Source organism: Cryptomeria japonica, chromosome 6 (genome assembly GCF_030272615.1).
Source record: "Cryptomeria japonica chromosome 6, Sugi_1.0, whole genome shotgun sequence".
NCBI lineage: Eukaryota > Viridiplantae > Streptophyta > Pinopsida > Cupressales > Cupressaceae > Cryptomeria > Cryptomeria japonica.
In genome coordinates, this window is record NC_081410.1 from 629,348,042 (window position 1) to 629,354,526 (window position 6,485).

The following is a 6,485-nucleotide window of genomic DNA, read 5'->3' on the forward strand; positions in this document are numbered from 1 at the left end:
GAAGTCATATGGTGTTCTAACACATGTGTGAACCTTTACGACCCCATATGACCCATAACATCACCATATGACACCTTAGGACACCATATGACCCCTTAGGACCATATGATGTCCTAATAGTTCATATGGTGTCCTAAGGGGTCATATGGTGTTCTAACACATGTGTGACCCCTTAGAACCCCATATGACCCCTAACATCACCATATGACCCTTTAGAACACCATATGACCCCTTAGGACCCTATGATGTCCTAATGGTTCATATGGTGTCCTAAGGTGTGGCCTCTTAGGACCCCACATGACCTCTAACTAGCGATTACTTTAGTGGCGAATATTCGCCAATGGCAAATTTTTCACGTTGGCCCTGTCGGAAATGGTGAATATTTTGTACCATATGGGGGTGGCCATGTCGCCAGAACATTATGAATTTCCGTCAATGTCACGGCCTGATTGCCATATGTTTTATGCAATTAAATGTTTCTATGCGATGATTTCACCAATACAATATATGGTGGACGCACGGTAAATTTAATTATTTCGCCTACACTCTCCGAGGTTGCCTTAATAGATGACCTTAATTTGCCTATAAGCATGTGAAGATTTGTTATTCGGGGGGACCCAATTCGCCTGACATCTTGCTGACGCGTGTCTCCAGTCACCCCAACTTTCACCAACTATATTGTATTCGCTATTCGCCTATTATTTGGACGACCTATAATCGCCTCAAAAATTACATAAGTCATGTTATAATTACACGAGATTCGCCAAATATTTGTATACTGGTAAATTCCTGTGGAATTTGCCATATAAGGATTGGTATAAATACATGCAAAGATCAGATCTATCTCAACACAATTTGGTGGGTGCTAGGCTCTGAATTCTAATCAATAGCGAAGTTTCAGACCAAGGAAAATCATTGTTGTTGACTGTATTGGCGACTGCCTGTTACCTAAAGCCTAAAGGTGAGCGATCATATTTTTGAACTGGTATATTATACATTATAGTCTATTATTGCTTCTTCAGCAAATTGATATTTTTTTGGTAGCCTTTATTTCATTGGAGCTGTCGAACAGGAAGAGGGGTAGGAAACCTGAATGTGGGGAAGGCCAGGAGAGGCCAACAAAAAGTAGAATGTTGTCTTCGTACTTTGGCATTGGAAAAGATTGTGGTACTGGTGAAAATCAAGAAGGTACATCATCACAAGTACAAGTACAAAATTTGCCACCTGCACCGCATGTTGAAGATGGCAGCAAACCTGATATCTCAGATCAGGATGATCTTGAAGAAGATTATCTGGTAGATACCCAAGTTAGCCAAAATGATATAATCAACTTGGGTGATAATTCCATTGATGATAATGCACGGAAGGGGAAAAGAAAAGCCATATCAAAAAATGGTGAACCACAATAAAAAAAAGGATCGAGAGTGGGATATGTCAGTCAGGAATTTTCAAATTAATTGGGCATCGAAGTATCCATTCATTGAACCAGTGGAGAATCCAATTGAAGGTGAGCCTCCAATAGAATGCAGGTGTAAGATTTGCAATTGGAAAAATAAGAAGGAAATTAGGTTGCAGTTAAAATTTGACACCATAGAAAAGCATATGGGTAAAGTTTATGAAAAACAAATGATAGATGAGGTTGAAAAATCAGTGATAAGATGGAAAACAAAGAATGAATGTAAGCATGTGAGGAATGACGAAGAGTATTATTTTCATGAGAAATTACAGACGAAGCCTGCTGAAGTTAAAGGTTCTATTGAAGTTGTTTTTGGAAAAGCAATGCAAATAGAACAACCGGGAAAGTTGTTCAGTTAAGCATTGTTTTTCATATTTTGAGCAGAGGGCGTGCTATGACAGATTTCCCATCAACTAGTGGTTTATTACACTTTTTGAAAGTTCCTAACTATCCTAATAGACACTAGTTAGTAAACAGTGGATGGGAATGGGCAAGTTGTCTTGCTGAGGTTGAAATAGAAGATGTACAGGAAAAAATAAGAGAGTCAAACTTCATTACATTTTCTTTAGACGAAGTTACGGCAGTAGACAATACTTCATGGGTATACATGCATGTTTATACTATAGAGAATCATACCCGCCAACCTCATCTACTATCTGTTGCTAAAATGAAGGAGAGTGTGACAGCAGAAAATTTATTTCAACTAGTAAAGAGAAGTTTAATTGAATATGGAGGTATGGATGACATGATGGTAGCCAATAAATTGGTTTGTGTTGGAGCAGATGGAGCTTCCATAATGCAAGGTCATAGGAACGGTCTTTGTACAAAGATTGAAACTTCATTTGCACCGTACATTACTGCAATTCACTGCATGGCTCATAGAATGAATCTAGCTTTTGGAATTGTGAGCAAGTTTGGCATGTGAGGAATGCCGAAGAGTATTATTTTCATGAGAAATTACAGACGAAGCCTGCTGAAGTTAAAGGTTCTATTGAAGTTGTTTTTGGAAAAGAATGCAAATAGAACAACTGGGAAAAGTTGTTCAGTTAAGCATTGTTTTTCATATTTTGAGCAAAGGGCGTGCTATGACAGATTTCCCATCAACTAGTGGTTTATTACACTTTTTGAAAGTTCCTAACTATCCTAATAGACACTAGTTAGTAAACAGTGGATGGGAATGTGCAAGTTGTCTTGCTGAGGTTGAAATAGAAGATGTACAGGAAAAAATAAGAGAGTCAAACTTCATTACATTTTCTTTAGACGAAGTTACGGCAGTAGACAATACTTCATGGGTATGCATGCATGTTTATACTATAGAGAATCATACCCGCCAACCTCATCTACTATCTGTTGCTAAAATGAAGGAGAGTGTGACAGCAGAAAATTTATTTCAACTAGTAAAGAGAAGTTTAATTGAATATGGAGGTATGGATGACATGATGGTAGCCAATAAATTGGTTTGTGTTGGAGCAGATGGAGCTTCCGTAATGCAAGGTCACAGGAACGGTCTTTGTACAAAGATTGAAACTTCATTTGCACCGTACATTACTGCAATTCACTGCATGGCTCACAGAATGAATCTAGCTTTTGGAATTGTGAGCAAGTTTGCTTCGGTTAAAAAAATTGAAATTTTAATCAAAGAGCTCTACTCACACTTCTGTCGAAGTCCCAAGCGATTTATGGAATTTCAACACTTTGCTGATGGATTAACTAATGGGAACAAGCTTCTCAAGGATAATGATACGAGATGGATCTCTTTGGATGGTCCAGCGCATCGAGTGTTTTCAGAATATCCATCCTTGATTGGACTATTTCACACAACTCACGACGAATCAGATCAACCGAAATTTCCTGAACTTCTTGGTAGGTTAAGTAATTTAGAGACACTCTTAACTTTAGTAGCTCTTCTACCCATGCTAGAGGAAATGAGGAATATTATGAAGGCTGCCCAAAAAAGAGCTCTGTATATTGCAGAATATGCTACACTACGTAAGATGACATGCATGACCCTCGATAATCTCTATCGAAATGAACCAACACTATCTGATGAAAAATTTGTTAAGTGGCGGACACTCATAGATTTGAACAATCCTGATAACTTTTTACAAATTGGTGCAGATGGGGAGGTATGTGCCAATGTATGGGGAGTTGAGATACCAATGCACTTCTATGCCACGGTTGACCCCGAGGAACCAGGAAAGCGCCCTAGGAAGAAACTAGCAAGAGTTACAAAGGAAGATTTCGACAAGATTGTTGAGACTGTAACTGATCTTTCCTCAAAAATTAGAAGCAGATTCCCTCCTGACAACCTACTCGAAGCCATGTCTATTGTGTTTCCTCATTATTGGAGCCTCAACAGTGCATCTGATTTTTGAATTAAGCTACTGACTTTGATAAAACAATTTTGCACATCCAAAGAATTGAATGGAGTAACTATAAATGGAATATTAGACGAAACTCATCTTCGAGAGCAATCATCTCATTTTTCATACACTATGAAACAACAATATGCCAAAATGGAGAACCCCCATGAAGAGGGATCAGTAACAAGGGTTTGGAAATATATAGCTGAGAACGCATCCTTGCGTGATTCAATGCCAGAATATGTGAAGCTTTCTACTTTATGTCTTACCATGATATTGAGTTTGGTGGAAGATGAGAGAGTTTTCAGTGCTTTGGGGTTCCTAAAATAAAAGCTAAGAAACAAACTAGACAAAAATTTGGAAAATTGCTTGAGGCTCTATACATCTAGGTATGATGTCCACACTTTTCCTTATGATAGGGCACTGCAAATCTGGAGGTCCAAATGTGAAAGAAGTGGTTTGGGCAACATTTCAAACCAAAGTGCCAGTGGGACTAGTGGACCTACTGGTAGCATTGAGATGTTGTTCGGCAAAGATATGCAGACTCAGTCTTAGAGTAAAGAAACCATAGATGAGAATCAAGAAAGCACTGAATTTGATGAGGATGAATGGCAACTGTAAGAGATTGGCATTTATTAATCTTATTACTATATCTCATCATTCATATTACAAAAGCATATTACTTTTTGCAATTATAATTTAATATTGATTTGTAATTTTATTTTTCAACTTTCTATTTCCAGATTTAAAATAGCATAATAAAAAAAAACCATAATGTGTTTATTGATACAGAGATGTTTATTGTTTATTTATACATGTTTGAGTCTCAAATCTATGTGATATATTTTAGAACCATATGATAAATTTCATTCAATAGTAATACACATGTCGAGAACTTAGATTTTCGTTAATTCTTTCAAAATATAGCCATATGATACATTTCATTCAATAGTAATACACCAATCTATGTGATTCTACATGCCAATTGCAAAAGTGAATACAAAGTTTTAGAACCCTTTGCAAATGACCTTGAATTCCCTTTTATAGAAACAAGAGAGCAACAACAACTCCTGTGTGATTCTCTAATGTCCATGCAAAAGTGAATACAAAGTTTCAGAACCCTTTGCAAAATTGCAAATGACCCTGAATTCCCTTTTATAGAAACAAGGGAGCAACAACAGCTTCAGGTCGAATTGCAAGTTTGCAACATGTGAACACTGAACATCAAAATCACAAACTCAACACATATTTATATGGCTATCACAGGCCGTATTAGTAATTTAACATCTGCTACATGTTTGATGTCTCTTGTTCAAAAAATAGAGTTCAAAATTAAATATTAATTCATGCCATGAGTCGTGAAAAATTAAACATAGATACTAGCTATAGGAGTGCCTAAAACCTACTAATGAGAAATAGAGAAATGCATAAATGTTAAAGTGAGGGAGAATTTGAGAATACAAATTTATTGGCTGAAGTTTTGCAGTGTGCATCATAGATACATAGGCTGGATTAGCAAAATAGCAATAGCGAGTGCTATTTTTTTCCTATTCATAAATTAGATTCATAGGCTGGATTAGCAAAATAGCAAACAGGAAAAAAAAAAAAAAACCTTGAAATTAAGAATAAAAGAACAAAATTGTGCAATACATACTATGATTCTTAAGAATTTTGTGCCAGTTTTTGTAGGGTGCTCCACTCTTCATCTGATGGAAGGTCAATATTCTGTAAACTATGGAAAGTCAACTCCAACTTCGTCAACATTCCATATTTAGAAGATTTACTTGACATCACTGTTTCATCCAATAGCGAATTTAGAGTTGTAAATGGTTGGATGAATTCCGGAAAGCTTTTGGGAGTTATGTCCTTTGGAAGCAAGTCTAAATCAGACTTCATTTTTTTCTCCATGATTTCTTTCTAAGCTTCTTCTCCAATGAATTTATTTTCTGTGTCAACAGGCTTAGACAAACCAAGTTTAATCAAATTATTTTTCTTTTCTTGCAGCTTCATTATCTTTTGTCCACAACTGTCCATAACTTCTGATGTTTCCATTAGCTTTTGGTATTTTTGAATGATAGATGATGTCTTAACTATGGCATCAATGTGGCTCTTAATTCCCTTAGATGTCAAGTAGCTGTCACTGGAACTGTAGACTACTTTCAGAATCTTTTTTGCCATTTCCTCTTTTGAATAAACATGTGTGCTCTTCTCATAGTGTCGTTTGATTTTTATAAAAATTTGTCTCATACTTTCAGTCAATTGAAACCATTCACACAACTTCTCACTCCTCTGCATTATTTCCTGCCAAATGTTTTCTTGTATATACTTCATTGTATTTTTCATATTATCTTTGAATCTATCATCCAAAGTTTTTATTTTATCATTTGCATTGTGCATGTCTTCTTTCATTTGTACACATTTTTTTCTTTCTTCCTCTACTTCCTCTTGCAAATGTTTTTCTTTTTCCTTCCTATGATCCAATAGGTCATGTAATTTTTTCATTTCAGCGACAGTAGACTCATAACTTCTGTATAATTTTTGAAAATTGGCTTTTTCCTCAATAATTTTTTTACTGCTTTTAGCTAGTTTTTCTGTCAGGTCCTTCAATTCTGCATCCTTCTTGTCCTGCTCTACAATTTCTACTGTAGAGCCCGAATTTTTTATCC